The sequence below is a fragment of the Tursiops truncatus genome, chromosome 17 (genome assembly GCF_011762595.2).
Source record: "Tursiops truncatus isolate mTurTru1 chromosome 17, mTurTru1.mat.Y, whole genome shotgun sequence".
Classification (NCBI taxonomy): Eukaryota; Metazoa; Chordata; class Mammalia; order Artiodactyla; family Delphinidae; genus Tursiops; species Tursiops truncatus.
Window position 1 is genome coordinate 66,063,777 of NC_047050.1, and position 16,469 is coordinate 66,080,245.

General features: G+C 50.5%; 1 long non-coding RNA gene across 49 annotated transcripts in view; it reads left to right on the plus strand.

Annotated features, from left to right (window-relative positions):
• The first annotated feature begins 1,778 nt into the window (after positions 1 to 1,778).
• Positions 1,779 to 16,469, plus strand: part of LOC109549452 (uncharacterized) — a 396,771-nt gene continuing 382,080 nt past the window's right edge. For 24 of the 49 annotated variants that reach the window (XR_012327361.1, XR_012327376.1, XR_012327357.1 and 21 more), the window contains exon 1: positions 3,239 to 3,516. This is a non-coding gene — a long non-coding RNA (uncharacterized lncRNA). Of the gene's footprint in view, positions 2,321 to 3,236; positions 3,517 to 16,469 lie in introns of those variants that run through there. The other 25 variants (XR_012327358.1, XR_012327369.1, XR_012327371.1 and 22 more) reach the window with 9 other exon arrangements.

A 16,469-nucleotide genomic window follows, 5' to 3' on the forward strand; every position in this document is an offset into this window, starting at 1 on the left:
GCTGATAAAATTTTGATTTTCTGTATTTTCCTGCATAGTTTTAAGTTTTTACAATGTACATGTATTGTACCCCTTTTGCAAGAAGAAAACGATTTTTAAAAAACAATTGAGAACAGGTACACCAAAATGTAATTGATAGTTAATTTTGGATGGTAGGAATATTAAGAGTTTTTTTTCTTTTTTTTTTTTTTTTTGCGGTACGCGGGCCTCTCACTGTTGCGGCCTCTCCCGCTGCGGAGCACAGGCTCCGGACACGCAGGCTCAGCGGCCATGGCTCACGGGCCCAGCCGCTCCGCGGCATGTGGGACCCTCCCGGACCGGGGCACGAACCCGCGTCCCCTACATCGGCAGGCGGACTCTCAACCTCTGCCCCACCAGGGAAACCCCAAGATATTTTATTTGTAATTTTTCTGAATTTTTTTTATTTTAAAGAGGAATTTATAAAAGGAAAAATGTGAATTTAAGATTAATGCTTCAGGGATCCAGAGAGGGCAAGCAGAGTCAAGGTCAAGGTTGATGAGTCCTGGGTCAAGGCATCTTTTCAGCCAGGAGAGGCCCCAAGGCAGACAGCTAACAGGAAGGATACTGTAGCCAGATTAGGGTTTCAGGGAATGGAATTGAAGTTGCTATTGGAAGCTGGACCTCTCCTGGCTTGTGGGCACACAGCAGGAGCACACCGGCTTCCCCCTGGGTGACAGAGGTCGGTTCCAGGGAGAATTTTTAAGCAGTGAAAGGGCTAAATTCTCACAGTTCCTACAGTGCCTATACAGATGCTGAGGTTTGACAACTGGAGCTCAGAGACCTGTCCAGACCCTCGCAGGAAGCCAGGTACAGAACAAGTGTTCCATGATTATAAATGAATCTGTGTAGTAGGCGGTACGTGGAGCACCACGTGAAGATTTTTTTTTTTTTTCTTTTTCTAGAGAGGAGAGCCATTCACTTTGGGAAGAAGCCACTGGAATAGGAGAAACTGCATAAGACAGGGGAGGGAGGGAGGGGCCCAAGGCCACTGGGTGGGTTAAAATGATAGGGGAGGTAAGGCACTGGGTGGGGGACAGAGAGGCAGCCTTCACTTCCATAATGTTGAAAACACACACTTGTGTGTCTGTCTTTTCACCGGACTGTGACCTCCTTCTACGGCTTGTATCCCCATCGCCTAGCAGGGCGCCCGGTTCCCCTAAGTGCTCCATAGATGATGAACTGAACGGAGGCAGCTCCTCGCTTCGGTCCGGTCCCGGGCTCTTGTAGAGAAAGCAAGATAAACGCATTCCCCGCAGGAGGCCAGGGTTCTCTTGTTCCTTTGGGGGAGACTACTGGGCATTCACAGGGGTAGTTTAATACTCCGGAGTGGAGGGATTGGTGCAGACAGCCGGTCCTCTGCACGGATTTGCCAACCTCAGCCCTGGGGGACAGCTGGAGACGTCGAAGGAGGTGGGAAGGTGCGTGCGCCCCTCTTACCAGGCCCGCGGATGCTGGTGGTACCCAAGGAGGCGCCAGGACCACTAGGGATAGAGCTAAGCCAGGGGTCTTCTGCGCGAAGTGCTCCCATCTCAGAGCATCCTGGTTCACCTATTTCTCCAAACTCGCCTTCCCCATCTGGCAAGTGGGAAGGCTCGCTGCCTCCAGGACCCCTGGGGGCGGGGCGGTGGGGGGGGGGCAGAGAGCAGGACTGCTGAAACAGCTGCACGCAAGTGAATGGGCATCACCACGGGGTTCGAGCTGGCTCTCTCGGGCCGCGGCGCGAGCGCGGCCAGGTTCCCCAGCCCCGTGCGGAGCGTGCCCTCCCCGCGCCGTCTGGGCCCCCGGCGGCCCAGGCCCTCCCCGCCTCCGCGCGCGGCCCTCCGCGGCAAGATGCCCCGAGCTGCTCCGGTCGCGGGCGGAGGGGCTCGCGGGGCGGCGGGCCGGGCGGCGGGGAGCTGAGGGGCGCGGGCAGCGCTGGGGCCGAGGACGCACGCGGCCAGTCGGGCGGCGCGCGCTTTCCCCTCCCCCGCAGCCCGGAGCGCGAGCCGCCGTGACGTCACGGGCCGCCCTCCAGCCCCGCGCTCCAGCGGGCCGAGCGCGTGCGGCCGCCGAGCACATGGGCTCGCGGGCCGGGCGGACTCCGGGCGGCCGGGACCCGGAGTATCAGCGAGGGGCCGCGAGCGAGGGTGGGCCCCGGCACGCGCCCGGAACCCCCTGAGTGGATTTCCACGCGGAAAGGCTGTTGGCGGCCCCGGTGACCTGCGGAGACACGGCTGAATCCACCTTCCAGTAAGTTAGAATTCTGTCCTCTGCCTTTCTGGAAACTCGGAAGCCTCGGCCTTGCGGGTCGGGATGCGTGGTGAGTAACTGGACGGAAGGAAGGAGCTTTCGGATGCCAATGGGTGTGTTCACCGTGCACTTTTCTCATCCCCAGACTCTGGACTGGCAGCGAGTTTGGGCGTTTGGGGTGGGGGGAGGGGAAGAGGGTGACATCAAATGGCCCTTGCAGGGAGATAATTCTGGATTTGTGCTCTTGCTGAAAAGCGTGTTATTATCTAACCTCCCAATATAGACCCCCTCCCGTCGGTACGGGTTTGGATCCGCAGAGACGGTCTGGAGGCCCCTTTTGCTAACCGAGAGGTCTGTGAACCATACGATGCGACCTCCATCCTCTGACCGTCTCCTCCCCCTTAACCCCTACAAGGTGATTTCCGAAAACTCAGCAACTCTGTTTCTTGAAACTTTCTCAGCTTTTGCATTGCACTTACTGATTTGCCGGGGCCCTCCCACCCCTATCGTGGTAATTCTTTTGGCATGGATTGTTGATTTGGTTAGATTTACCCTCCCTAGGCTAATGTGCTCTTATTTATGCCAGTGTTTGTGGTCCGGAGTGTAGACTCTCGGGAAGGGCAGCCATGAGGCTGCATGTGTTCGGTGTGCGGATACACCATGAATTTTCCTGATAGTTGGCAGGCATGGAATATTCTTGTGTTCACTCGAGCCCCTGATTTCAGGCCCTTCTGTAAGTTGGGAGAAGAGAGGAAATCCCTTGTGAGGGGTTTTAGGGAGAAGAGGGTGAGGTTGTGGTGTTTCCTTTCTGCTCTTCTGTTCTCCAGAGAGAGGCTGGCAGCCCCGTCTCATCCCTCCGTTCCCCCACCACTTGGCATCCTGGCTACTGGAGCTGTTTAGTTGCTGGAGAAAACCCTGAAGAAACGTGTGTTTGTCTGCGGTGGCTGGGCGGGGCTCTGAGGAGGTAGGGACTGCATCTGCTCTGCTGCTTGTCATAGGGTGTCGCAGGCCTCTTTTGCATACTGGCAGCGACAAGTTGAGGCTTGTTCATTTGACACAGTCCTGTGGTCACAGCGAATCTCTCTAAAGCTCTAACCAGTGGAGAAGGGGGGTGTATGGATCCTCTGAACTCTGAGTGGGACTTCCTGAAAGATTTATTAGGAGAAAAACCTTCCTGGAAGCAGCAGAAGAACAAACACAGAATCTCTGGCTGGGCAGAGCCTCGTGGCCTGGTCTCCAGTATCTGGGAGCAGTTACATCTTGGAGGTGAGGAGTGCCTCGTGGTCTGAGGCCTTGGCACGAGGGTCCGACTGGAATTCCATGCATGGGTCTGGTGATGGAAAGGCTCGGTGGGTGCAGGGCCGGTCATAATGCTGTACCCAGTGAACTCCCCGGGGGGATTTGTTATGTGATCACATTTTTGTTTTGCCTGGTTAAGCGTGGTTTTTATTCTTGTTGTTGCTTTGCCGACTTTGAGTGCAGAATTTTGCATAAACCAGGCTTCCCCTGAAAAGTAGAAGAAATCAGTTTCTTTTTCTGGTTGCTTTTCCTCTCTCTTCCTCCGTCTCCTCTCCGTCCCTCCCCCATGCTGTCCGGTTTGTCCTTTCTGTCCAGGGCTGGAGCTTTTCTGGACTGGAAAGAGGGAGTTCTTCTCAGCTCTGAAATATCAGAACTCACCCCCTCCCGCCCCCTCCAGCCCCGCAACTGATTTCTGTGATTGCTGGTCTGAAACCCGGTGATTCCTCACCGTCCATATCCAGTTGATCTCTTGTGCTTTTAGCTTCTTTTTCTTCCTCCTAAATGGCAGGCAGGCAGGCTGGGTTTGGGAGTCTGTGTCCCAGGGCCTTCTGCCTGCCCGGGATGGACAGTTTTCTCGGACAGCTCAACGAAAGAACCTCCTGGACGATAAGACAGCCTTCCTTTATTCCTCTTTGTGTGATTCTCCCTGAATTTGGTCACACCAGTGGCGGTGTTGACCCTTTCCTGCGGAAGTGAGGACCTGGGATAGTTGCTGGTCCATATTCTTTGGCGAGGTAGCCGCGGGCCTGCTAACGAATGGCCGCACTTCACTGTGTGTTAGATGTCAGATGGCTTTCTGGATGCTCGAGCTTTTTACTTTGTACTTCCTTTCCTAGTTGGCTGGAGACATGGCATTCTCCCTGTTTTGTTTGTTTTTTTTAAACTCCGGATGCTGGTTTGTAATCTCTGTAAGAGGCCAGGACTCCTCCTTTATATACCCTGTGTCTGCGGCGGGGTGGGGGGAAACCCTGAATCAAGATGGAAACAGAGCAACAACGTGGAATAATTTTGACCGTAGATGAGTTCTGTTGATGGTCACTTCTACCCCTTCCCTAGAAAACCTCAGAAACTCTAGGCCTTACAGGAGAATGCTGCTAAAATGGGTCCTTTGACGGGTTCTTCCTCTCTCTCTTCCGTTTTTCTGGTCCCCAGTAATCTAAGGATCTAATAACAGTAATAGTAAATGATAATAATAATAGTTTCTTTCTTTGTTTTTTTGGCCGTGCCGTGTGGCATGCAGGATCTTAGTTCCCCCACCAGGAATCGAACCCGCACCCCCTGCAGTGGAAGTGTGGAGTCTTAACCACTGGACTGCCAGGGAGGTCCCAACAATAGAAGTAGTTTCTATAGTAACATTGAAATCGTATATCAGGCCAAGCATGTTCTTCCCATTTCATGCTCGCTATAGCCGCACCAAGGCAGTTAATGATAAAATGTCTAGCAGTGATGGAGTTCTTATGACGGGCCAGACTCAGTTCTAAATGCTTTAGATATGTTATCTCATTTAATCTCCCAACCATCGCATAAGGTATTATTATTATTATTATTATCACTGTTTTGCAGATGGGGGACCCACAGCTCAGAGAGATTAAAAATATCCCTACCCTCACCGCCAGGTCACACAGCTAAGGAGTGGTAGAGCCACTGGGATCTGGACCTGGGCCATCTGGCTCCCTGGTTCTCTAACCACTCCTAGAAGTTAGAGGACAGTGAAACTAAAAGTAAGCAAGGATGCTTCTCGGCCTGGAGCGGGAGGGATCAAGTGTGTTCCCCAGCCTGCCCTCCTTACCCGGCACAGATGGAAACCCCAAACCCTGTGTGAAGACACTGCCTGCTCTGGCTGCCGGCCCGTTCCACTAACGCTGGGGTCAGGAAGCCATGGGACGGGGGGCTGCAGTGTTTGGAAGATTCTGGACGGGGGTCTGGGGAGCCTGCGCAGAGCCTCAGTCTTGGTGTGAAATCTATGGGCATTTGCAAAACGCTACATCCAGGCGTCCTGCCTGGCTTTGTGACCAGCATATAATCACTGTGAACATTCAGAGCAGATGGGAGACAGAGCTCTTTCTGCAAATGATCACATACCCTCCCCCCCATCCCCTGCCCCCGCCCCCCAAACTATCTGAGTACCTGTCTCTCTCCTGCGTGTGTTCTGGTCCTGTAGCAGCCCTAACAATACAAGGATTGTGGTGGCCCCTCTCCCAACCCTGTCATTAAAAACGAAAACAATGCCAGCCCATAAACACAAGATTCACATACACGAGGCCAAAATGGTCTCAGTCACTTTTTAATTCCAGAATTCTGAATGTTTTTCTTTTATTCTCTCTTCCTCTTTTTTCTGAGGGGGGCAGGCAGGGGTATGGGGTGTTGTTTTGCTGGTGCCTGGTGGGTAGTCCCAGCCCCAGGGTTATTTGTTGACCTGCCGCTTTTCCCTCCTGGACGGTGCATTTCTTGGGAGCAGCAGGGGGCGGGGAAGGGGTGGGGGATGCTGGCAATCATCTTCATCTGGTGGCTCACGCAGCCCTGGGACTTTGTTGGATCAGGTGGCTGTCAAGAACTGCTTTATTTTCAAGGAAACAAGCGATGCCCAGTCTCCAGTCATTGTCTTCTTAGATGTGAAACAGCCGGACAGGGTGGGAAGCAGAGGGTTTGCCCTGAGGGAAGGGACAGGGAAGAAAGAAAGGAAGACTGAAAGCGGCAGAAGGCACCTGGGTCGCCTGAGGGGCGGTGCAGACCTGGGTTCCTTTGGGGCAAGTTACCTGACCTCTGTAAGCCTGTTGACTCGCCTATGAAATGGGGATGGTAAAGCTTCACCGGTGGCTATGAGGAGGAAATAGGGGATGAACCGCTGGCGGGTGTTCAGCGCAGCGCCTGGGCTCCTGGTAAGTGCTCAGCAAAAGTTAGCTAATATTATTACTGTTACAATTATTGGGTTTTACTACTTCCTGTGGCTGCTTGGAGTGGTGGTTTCTGAATACGTTGTAATGCGCAAAGGTAACATTCTGGTTACATAGATCATAAAACGGCAGTGACTTCACTAGTGTTCTTTGCAAGCATCTGAACAAAACACTGGCTAATAGATGTAAGAAAGAGATAGAAATGGGGAGAGGTCTCAGAAAGGACAGGAATCAGAGGGTGCCCCTCAGGTGTCAGCCTGCTTTTATATGTATATATAAAGTTTTTTTCTTTTTTTGGCTGCGTTGGGTCTTTATTGCTGCGCGCAGGCTTTCTCTAGTTGCGGCAAGCCGGGGCTACTCTTCGTCGCGTTGCGCAGGCTTCTCAACGCGGTGGCTTCTCTTGTTGAGGAGCACGGGCTCTAGGCATGTGGGCTTCAGCAGTTGTACATGCAGGCTCAGCTGTTGTGGCTCGCGGGCTCTAGAGCGCAGGCTCAGTAGTTGTGGCGCACGGGCTTAGTTGCTCCGTGGCATGTGAGATCTTCCTGGACCAGGGCTCGAACCCATGTCCCCTGCAGGACATTGGCAGGCGGATTCTTAACCACTGTGCCACCAGGGAAGTGCCGTCAGCCTGCTTTTGCAGGTTACTTCAGCTCTCGCTGCTGCTGAGAGGAGAATAGTTTCCCCCTCCCAGGGATGATGCAAAGCACTTAGCACAGTGGAAGTAAGCTCTTGAGGAAGACGTAAAGATGATTGTTATTATTGGTTATTCTTCAGGGCTCCCTTTCCCTGGTAATTTGGCCCTAACATTTGCTACTCTGTTTAAGATGGATTGGTTGAGCCATTCATTTACTGGGCAGTTGCCGGGTGGCAGGCACTGTTCTAGCTCCTGGAGATCCAGCAGGGAAGAAAAGAAACAAAAATCTTTGTCCACCTGGAGTTTCCATTCTATCCAGGCCACACAGTGGGGTCAGGGTGGTCCCCACAGGGAGCTGGGGAACGGATAGAGGCAGCGCAGGCAAAAACTCCACTGACTCCTGACACCACTGTATTAGTAGATGTAAGGTGCTTAGCACAGGGCTGCCATGTGGTAGTGACTATTTAAGTGGTGGTTGCTATATTTATAATTATTGCCTTCCTTTGGGGGCTGCCTCATAAAATAGCAACCTCCCTAACTCCCATTTCCATTCCTGAGTCTCACTGTTGTCCGTAGTACTTGTTATGGACTGAATGTTTGTGTTTCTCCAAAATACATATGTTGAAATATTAACCCCCAATGTGACGGTATTTGGAGATGGGGCCTTTGGGAGGTAATTATGGATAGGTGAGGTCATCAGGGTGGGGTCCTTGTGAGGTGATTAGTGCCCTTATCAGAAGAAATACCAGGGAGCTTGCCTCCTCTCTCTGGCCGTGTGAGGACACAGCAAGAAGGTAGTTGTTTACAAATCAGGAAGAGAGCTCTCATCAGAAACCAGATTGGCCAGAACCTTGGTCTTGGACTTCCTAGCTTCCAGAACTGTGAGAAATACATTTCAATCATTTAAGCTACCCCATCTGTAGTATTTTGTTATGGCAGCCTGAACAAACTGAGACAGTACTAATCGTTACCTGATATACCGTATATCTGTCTTCTCTCCTGAAATTGTAAACTCTGTAGGGCTGAGGGCTTCATTCATTCATTCATTCATTTATTCATTTTCATCAATTCAACACATACTTATTGCATGCCTACTCTGTGCCAAGCAGGGTTCTAGGCGCTGGGAATGCGGAAAGGAACAAGAAAGATGTGGCACGAATGGTGCTTGCATTGCAGCTGAGGTAGACATTGGGAACAGTAGACATAATAAACTGAGGACATTCACAGTGTATTTGAGGGTAATGTGTTCTATGGGAACAAGTGGAGCAGAGTCAGGGTCTGGAGGACTGGGGTGGGCTGCAGTGTTAAGGTGGCTTCAGGGCAGCCTCTGTTGACAAGCTGTTACTGGAGCAGCCTTGAAGGGGTTAGTCTTAGAGGATGGTGTTCCTGGCCCAGGGAAGGGCCAGGTTCGAGGCTGAGGGCAGGGGTGGGCCTGTGAGAGGGAGAAGCAGGATGAAGAACGGATTGGAGTGGTGAGAGCAAGGTGGACAGAGGTGGAAGGGGAAACCAGAGCAGCGTTCAGCGGCGTTGCACGTGAAGTCTCCAGGCCTTTCTAAAAGACTCTGTCTCGTGCACAGTAAAATGGGGAGCGACTGAAGGGTTTAAAACAGAAAGCTGATTTGCGCTGATTTAGCTTTCAAAATGATCAGTCTGGCTGCTGTGTTGAGAAGAGACTAAATCTAGGCCAGCAGTCAGGGCACCCGGGTCCAACTGCAGGGAATGCAGGTGCTTGGTCCAGGCTGGCAGTGGTGGCCAGGAGCTTCTGGACTGCTCACTGTTGTATCCCCAGGCATCTAAAACTGCCCTATCCGATGCGGTAGCCACTACCTTTATGTGGCCGCTGAGCACTTGAAATGAGGCTAGTCTGAATGGAGATGTACTAAAATACACGTCGGATTTCAAAGACTTAACACAAAAAAAGTGATATATATTCTGTAACATCTTAAGGAAAAACCCGAATGAACTTTTTGGCTAACCCAATATCTCATTACTGAATTCGTTAACGTTAATTACGTGTTGAAATGGTATCTTGGATATATTGGGTTAAATATGATACATCACTAAAATTAATTTCACCTGTTTCTTTTTTCTTTTTAAAAAATGCGGTTACTGGAAAATCTAAAATTACCCGTAGCTCAAATTCCATTTTTATTGGGCAGTGTAGCTCTACGACAACGCCTGGGCCGTGATGAGCATTCAGTGAATCCAGAGTGAGTGAGTGAGGGCCAGGCACAGGGGATTCTGCATGGAATAAGGAACCATCCCTGTCTTCAAGAAGCTCCCAGTGTGGGGACTTCCCTGGTGCGCAGTGGTTAAGATTCTGCCTGCCAATGCAGGGGACCCGGGTTCGAGCCCTGGTCCGGGAAGATCCCACATGAGGCAGAGCAACTAAGCCCGTGCACGACAATTACTGAGCCCATGAGCCACAACTACTGAGCCCGCGTGCCGCAACTACTGAAGCCCATGCTCCGCAGCAAGAGAAGCCACCGCAGTGAGAAGCACGTGCACCGCAACAAAGAGTAGCCCCCGCTCACCGCAGCTAGAGGAAGCCCGTGCGCAGCAACGACTGCTGACCAGAGCGGCTGGGAGGCAGGGAAGACAGGTGGAAATGGAGCTGCAGGCAACTAGGTCTGGTGTGGCTGAGAAGGCTCGAGCAGGAGGGACGTGGGAGATAGGTCTCCAGTCTTAGTGAGGGCCTTGCAGACAGGGGACAGAGAGCTGAGGACCCTGGGCCTTGGGACTGTGGCTGAGGTGGGAGAGGCAGGAGTGGCCAGTGGGTCAGCCCCACCTGCTGGCCCACTGGCCACTTAATGACCAGCAGAAGTGATTTAAATGGGTCCTGCCAACCCTGGGATTGTAACCAGGAGTAAATTCCCAGGTTTACATTTAGAAGGATAACAAATGTAATAGAGGATGGCTCTTAGGAGGGAGGTACCTGAAATGGCCCTGGGTGGACAGAACTGTAATTAGGGAAATTGGAATTCTCTTTCCTCTGACGAAAAAAATACAAGCTTATCTCTAAAATTCTGGGGGGAAACGTCTATAAAGATAAGTATTACTTCTTGAGTTAAATCCAATCACTGTTTTGTCTTTACTGTTGCTTTTTTTAAAAAAGGTTGTAATTATGGTATGTATCAATATGTTTGTGTCCTGGCTTTTCTTAGTTATCATTAAGTTGTAAGCATTCCTGAATATTATTACATATGCTTTTGTCCATGTCATTTTTTATTGGGTAGATGATATTTCTGCAATGCTTAGCTCATAATAGAGCTACATATAGCTTACGTATATAAGTTTTCATTTTTCGTTTCATTTTTTTGATAAACCCCCTGTCCTAGGATTATTGCATCAGAGCATCTCACTATTTATTTATTTTTGGCTGCGTTGGGTCTTCGTTGCTGCACACGGGCTTTCTCTAGTTGTGGTGAGCAGGCGCTACTCTTCTCTGCAGGGCGCAGGCTTCTCATTGCGGTGGCTTCTCTTGTTGTGGAGCACGGGCTCTAGGCACACGGGCTTCAGTAGTTGTGGCATGCAGGCTCAGTAGTCGTGGCTCGTGGGCTGTAGAGCGCAGGCTCAGTAGTTGTGGTGCACGGGCTTAGTTGTTCCGCGGCATGTGGGATCTTCCCGGTCCAGGGCTTGAACCCGTGTCCCCTGCACTGGCAGGCATATTCTTAACCACTGTGCCACCAGGGAAGCCCCACATCTCACTATTTTAAAAGTTTTAGTTAAATATTGTAACTCATGAGATTTGCACTGAAGCTAAATTTGCTGTTATCTGGTGAGACACGTGATGTCTGTTGCTGTCCATGATACGCTATGTCATGAACAATTACGTATAGCGTGTATTAAATGCTAGACACATGTGCATATACATCATATGCACCTGTATTAGCTTTTTCTTACCTTCCATTTATTTGGCAGATATTTGTGGGATGCCTGTTTTGTGCCAAGCACCGTTCAAGGTCTTGGATGTTCAGTGGTGATCACAACAGGTATGGTACCAGTTCTAAAGGAGCTTATTTCTTAGTGGGGAGACAAGCAAACATACACCAAAAAGTCACACTACTGTCAGGAATATGAAAGAATATGAAATCGAATAATGTGGAAGATAGTGTGTATGAGGTGAGGGGATTCACACTGAAATCCTACATTCGAGTGAGACACGAAGATTTGGGGGAAGTTAACCAGAGAAGGAGCAAAGCACAAAGGAGAAGATTGATAAATATGACTGTATTGTAAAGAAAAAAAGCCTAAGAAAAAAAAAAAAAAGAACAGCTTTAATAATAAAGAATAAAGAGTTCCCCAAAGTCAAACAGTTCTCAAAAGAAGAACGCAAAATGGACAGTACCTGTGAAAGGATTCCAAATGTCCCTAATATAGGCAGGTGTACTGAGATCTGATCCGTAGACACTAGGGTCCACCCTGTTTAGTGGACAGCGCTAGGTGGTTTGGTAAATGCTCACAGCTGTGTAACACAGTCGTGTAATCATCATCACGAAGATACAGAACATTTCCATCCCCCGCCAGAGTCCCTCCTGCTTCTTTGTAGTCAACCCCCTCCCTGACCCTCAGCTTCTAACAATCACAGATTTGTTTCCCGACCTCACGGTTTGGTTTTGCCTTTTGTGTATAAATGGCATCGTCCAGGATGTAGCTCTTTGAGCCTGGTTTCTCTCCTGCAGGTGAGATCTTCCACGTAGTATGTGTCAGCCGTTGGGTGGATTAGGTTGCAGAGTAGTGTCCTGTCCTCTGGATATGCCACTGTTATCCATCTTCCAGTGGAAGGACACTTGCGTTGTTTCTGGGGCACGTTTTTTCACGTTTTAAAACGTGCCCAAAATAGGAAGTCTGACGCAAGTCTTGGGGAGGCTGTGTGGGGCATGGGGTCCCCTGACTCAGCTGGTGAGTGTGGGGTTGCTTGAGAGACCAGTTGGCAGAATGCAATGAAATCAAACATACGTGCAGCCCCACGCCTCGGTACATTTGAGAATTCACAGCTCATGTTATGTGTTGTTGAAGGCTACTTCGAGGTGGGAGTGAATGTCTAAAAGAAAATGGACTGGAAGGATCTAGATCAAATGCACTCTTATCCTCCTGGGAGGGAGGAGAGGATGGGGCTGGTGGTGACGGTCAAAGGCTACTTTAACTTTACCTTTCATGTTTTATAAAAGAAGAATATAGGCACATATATCACTTCTGCATTTTGAAAACATATAGTAAGGAAAGCAGACCGTGTGTATATATGACAACATGTTCATGGTTGTAAATTCTGGGTTTTTAAAATTTCTTTTAAAAACTAGTTTGAAGGGACTTCCCTGGCGGTCCAGGGGTTAAGACTCCAAGCTTCCACCGCAGGGGGTGCGGGTTCGATCCCTGGTCGGGAAACTAGGATTTCACATGCCACCAAAGCAAACAAACAAACAAACAAACAACAAAAAAACTAGTTTGGGGGGAGGTATTCTAGCCTGAGAGAACAGCATGCATGAAGGACCCAAGGCAGGAAAACATTTGGGAAGTTCATGATGTCAAGAGACTCCTGTGGGTGGAGTGGAGTGAATGTCCAAGGGTAAGAGACACAGGACCTGGATGGGGTCCAGGGTGGGCAGGTGCCTGGTCTTGGAGGCCTTAAGCACTAGTCCAGGCCTCTGTGGGCTGCTGAGTGGGGCAGAGGCCTGGTTTGATTGACATTTTTGCTCGGTAGACAATGGATTGGATGGTTGACAGTGGTAGCTGGGCCCGTTTGGAGGCTGTGTGGCAGCCATCCAGATGAGGACCCTGGAGCCTGGCTCTAGCAGTGGAGAGGGGGAGAAGAGGACAAATTCAGTATTTATTTTGGGGAGAGAAAGGACTTCTGCCTGGAGGGCAAAGTTGGAAGGGATCCAGGTGGGACTGAAGAGGTAGCTGAGGACCTTCCAGTCCCCGTGAGGAGCTTGGACTTTATCCCGAGGGCGGTTGGGAACTGTGGGAAGTTTTGAACAGGGGCAGGGACGAGATCAGAGTGGCATTTCAGGGAGACCTGTGCACATGTGGTGTCCTGGGCCTGGGGTCACTGAAGAACATTCTGTAGTTAATGTGGCTGAGAATACACCAGCGACCCTCTGGTTGGATGCTTGGCTTTTCCTGTTTTTTAAAAGGAAAGAGGAAAAAGAAAAGGGCCTCTATGTGGGAAGCTCCTGAACTTTACGGGAGAGCAGCTGTAGGAACAGGGGTCCCTTCTGGCATTTATCGTGTCGGGGTTTATCCCACAGTCCACGTAAGTAATCATTCATCCAACCGGGGCCAGGGGCAGTTTTGGGATCACTTAGCCAATCTTCTCACTGAGAGACTTCAAAGAGAGATCACTCCTATCCTTGTGGTGTATCACTTTTTACAAAACAGACGGTTGCATTCGGTCCAAGAACAACCTATGAGGCTAAGGCCAGACTGTCCTGGCTGGGTTGACGCTCAGAGAACACCTCCGGTGGAGACCTGGGGCTTCTTCCGCACGCTGTGCTTCTCAATGTCGTTGCATCCGGATCACCAGCCTTGCAGCGCCGCTCTCCCCTCAGTACACTTGGGAGGAGATGGCCTCCCAGGAAGTGCTCTTGAAATAGAAGGGGAGCTCGGGGCTTCCTCCTGGGCTTTGCTTGGTGCAGAGCTCCCCTGTCCTCTCGCCACGCCTCGAGGTTGGCCAAAGGCAGTGTCTCTTGCCTGTCATTTCCCTGGACAGTCCATATGTGCTTTCTCAGCTAGAGAAAGCACATACTTATCCCACTTTTCCCTGCAAAGGGTTTTGGAAAAAAACGAGGGGTGCCAAAGGATAGGGGAGATCACTGTGTCAGTCATGGTAACGTGTGGAGGTGGTCTCGCAGCCGCGGCTTACACAGCAGCATACGACGGTTTTCACATTTTATACCTGAGCCGTTGCTGACACCCTTGACCCTTGATTATGCAGCTCTTTCCCCTTTGGTCCAGCAGTGAGACCCGGCATCACTGGCGCCACAACACCCTCTGGAGAGCATCCACTACCGGCCCCAGCTGTCTCCCTGCTCCCACGCCTGGCTTTTAAAAGGGCAAACTAGATCCTGAGACTCAACGACTTAAAAGCTTTTATGGCTTCCCATTATTAGTTCGAGTACCTGCTGTATAATAGACCCTCATGAGTATTGATTGAATTGCTGAGTGATGTGAACCCAGTGATGTGTATCTGGGGTAAGGACCCAGCCCTCACCAACCCTCCAGGCTGAGTGCTTTCTGCCAGACGGATGCCTCTGCTTGGATCAGAAGGAGGGCTTGTCTGATTAGAGGCAGCTGGTGAATGTCGGTTTTGAATAATGAAGGTTTGGAATGGCGTTATTCTTTGGAGAGGGTGGGTGCCTGCAGATTCACTTCTGACAGTCACGTCTCACCCAGCTGGGGAGATGGGACAGGTTTCAATTCCTTTCCCACTTCCTCCTCTAATTAACTCCTGTTGATGCTTTATGACTCAGCCTAGGGGTCACCTCCTTCAGGAAACATTCCTTCATCCCCTCCATGCGCCCTGAGTTATCACAACTCACATCCTGTTGTATTGTGTTGTGGCCATGGATTCCCAACAGGGCTTGCAAACTCAGTTGCTTAGGAAGACGAGCAGATGATATAAATGCACCAGGTAGGAAGGGTGTGGACTGGCCGACAACTGGTCCCCTCTCTGGACCAGAGGCGGCTGCTCTTTGATTCCAGCTCCCCCTCTCCGCCTCCCCATTTCCCCAGGCCAGAAAGGAGATTCACGGCTGCCAGACCTTCTACTTTTGAAAGAGAAGCTGGGTATCATTCTTTTTTTTAATGAAAATTCTCCTGATTTTCAAATGTTTCAATTCAGATTTTTAAAGAAGGCTCACAGGCCAAACAAAACACGTGTGGGCCCGACGTGGCCCCTGGGACCAGCAGTTTGCAGCCCCTGCTTATGGCTCTCCCTGTCCCATTGCACAAGCTCTTCCAGACATGACGTGCTTTTCTGTGCCCCCAGCACCTTGCAGGGAGCCGGCAGGGCTTGGTGGGTGCTCCCTGCTTAAACCCTTATTGACTTGGGTGCTGCAATAGAGCGCCTCCCGCATAGACGGCATTAACATTTTTTCCCTTAGAACTGTTTGCACGTAATGCTGTTCTGAGTTGCTTCTTCAGCCCCCTGCATGCTTTTGTGATAGGCTGTGTGTCCCTGGAAAACGAATCATTTCCTGTTAACTGCTCTCTTCCTTTTCCCCTTCCCTCTCCACCCCCTCAACACATGTTGGCCTTTTTTGGGGGGTGTTGGGGGGGGGAAGCCAGACCTTTCGTATCCTGCTGGGCTCCTAAAGTGTTGGTCAGCTGTTATTAGGCAGTGGTGGTTTCCGGCTAGCTCATGACTTTTGCCCTCCAAGTTGGTGAGCTTTTGCTCATTTCCATCGGGGGAAAATGCGTGACTTTCAGATTTCTCTTCGTTTATGGTGAGCCGTGGTGGCAAAGTTGCTTAAAGAAACGAGCCAATCAGCTACCAGGAGGAAGCAAAAGCCCCACCCTGTTTTGTTCCGTGTTTTCCATCTTGTTATCTGTCTTCACATTGTGGAGGCAAAATTCAACAAGGAGCTTAATATGTGCCTGAAACTGAGCAAGGCTCTGGGGAACTAGAAAAGAACCGTGGATTTGATAGTCTGGAAGATCCATCCTTACCTTTCAGAGATGCAGAGGGAGAGCAAAACCAACGACAGTGATGATACGGTGTTAATGCAGTTATAGTGCAGCGTCACGTTCTTTATTTAGCATTATTAGGAGCATTATTTAGCTATAAAATGGCATCAGAGAGATATTAAGCCCTGACTCTGTGCCACCGTTAAGAACTTGTCCATATTAATCCATGTAGGTAATAACTATGAACTGATTACACGGAAAAATCACAGCGGAACAGTGACATTCAATGACCCGGGATTTACTGTGCGTCTCACTTGCTGGTGCTGTGCTAGGGCTTGTAGCTACACTTGGGGGATCCCTTGAGATCCCCACCCCCCTAGTCCGGTGCAGGTATACAGACGTGTGCTTTTGCACATGTCGATGACACCAGGGTGAGGTCGTGGTTGTCAGAGAGGGACAGGGTGATGCTGGTTCTCAGGGGATGAAGCAGCTGATGGCTGAGGTCCAGCTGGCCTGGGAGGCTTCTTTTAGAGGAGGTGAGCCTTGCGATAGGGTAATGGGTGGCAGAAGGAGAGGGGTTTGCCTGTTACAGAAGGGCTATAGTCTCTGTTTCTTATCTTGGAATGGGAATGCTATTTCCTCCTTCTGGTTGGTTGTAAGGATTTGTACCAATAACAATAGTATGATTACTGACAACAGCTGGTGTTCTGTGAGAGCCCACTGTGTGATGGGCACAGTGCCAAGGGCTTCCCTTCCATTACCCCATA